The 1,451-nt window shown below is 46.0% G+C and overlaps 1 non-coding gene across 1 annotated transcript; it reads left to right on the top strand.

Moving 5' to 3' along the window:
- The first annotated feature begins 588 nt into the window (after positions 1-588).
- On the top strand, positions 589-695 carry LOC125595163. The gene has a single exon (XR_007330098.1). It is a non-coding gene; the product is annotated as a small nucleolar RNA R71 (small nucleolar RNA).
- The last annotated feature ends 756 nt before the right edge of the window (positions 696-1,451 follow it).

Raw genomic sequence — 1,451 nt, 5'->3', positions numbered from 1 at the left:
GGAAGGGTACTTTGCTGCCTCTTGACACTCTCAGCTGTTTGAGCAAGCTGAACATCAATCCTCTTAATGAGGTTGCTCACAGTATCATACTTTGTATTCAGCTCGGTGAACATGTTGTCCATCTTGGTGTTGATGTCTGTAGAAACCTGAGTCAATGCCTTGCCCTGAATTTGCATACCCTGCAACAATTGTTGCATCATCATACCCAGACCCTTCAGCTCATCTGGTTAACTGTTCCCGGTAGCTGGAACAGCTTGCCGATTGCTCTGCGGTTGTCGCTGGTTCTGGTTCTGAATCTGCCCGGCCGTAGCTTGCTCCATGCTGAAGACATGCCCTTGGTTATTTATCAGTAGCTGATCAACCTTGGCAGTCAGCTCTTCTATCTTCTAGGTGTCGGAACTGTTCCCTTTCTTGGAGCGATCGCTCTCCTCGTTCTTATTGGCTGAGGTAGCAGCCATGTTCTCAATCAGCTCAAACGCTCCATCAGTGGTCTGAGTCATGAAGTCTCCGTTGCTGGCAGAGTTCATAGCACTCTGAAATTCCCAGTCAACTCCATCATAGAAAATTTCCAAGAGGTAGTCATATTCAAATCCATGGTGAGGACATTCTCTGCGATAGTCATTGAATCGCTTCCATGCGTCGCAGAAAGGCTCATCAGTGAGCTGTTTGAAGGAGGTGATCTTGTTCCTCAATGCAGCTGTTCTCGCCTTAGAGTAGAAATGGTTGAGGAATGCTGATCAGACATGTTCCCATGAAGTGAGAGAGCCGGTAGGGAGGGAGTTCAACCACCGTGCAGCTTTTCCATTAAGAGAGAATGAGAATAGAATGCACTTGATGTAGTCTGGTGGTACGCCATTCGCGCGAGTGAAACTGCAGACTTTTTCGAAGCTCTCAATATGCTCCATTGGAATTTCTGTAGAGAGACCAGAGAACACATTTCTCTGTACTAGACCAATCAAAGCAGGCTTGATCTCTAAGTCCTGCTTAGTGCAGGGTGGAGGAACTATGGCAGAACGAGTAGAAGGGATGTTGCAAGGAAGGTTTCTCTGCCCGATTGAAGCAGTCTGCGTCTGTTGTTCCTGCTGCTGCTGAGCAGCTTGTTCCTGTGCTTGAATGGTCTGCTGCAACTGTTGCATCTGCTACTGCATGAGTGTCATTGCAGCAATAAGATCATCCTGATTGGCTTGATCACCCATAGTGGTGTCGGATTGCCTTGGTTGTTGACGATTTGTTCTTTCTAACCTTGCTAGCTCATGGTTGGTAAATGTAACTAACTCTCCTTGTGCATTTCTCTGAGTATGTCTACTGGTTATGCACCTGAAAAATTAGTTACAACAAAAAGGATAGAGCAAGTTAGAGGTCTTAGACTAAATAAATAACTGAAAAATAAAGGTAAAAAGATGGTCCCCGGCAACGGCGCCAAATTGATATTACGTGTATACGCACACCAA

This window comes from Brassica napus (assembly GCF_020379485.1).
Source record: "Brassica napus cultivar Da-Ae chromosome C9 unlocalized genomic scaffold, Da-Ae chrC09_Random_61, whole genome shotgun sequence".
NCBI classification, from domain to species: Eukaryota; Viridiplantae; Streptophyta; class Magnoliopsida; order Brassicales; family Brassicaceae; genus Brassica; species Brassica napus.
Note: the sequence above shows the minus strand (reverse complement) of the source record. Positions and strands in the feature narration are given on the sequence as shown.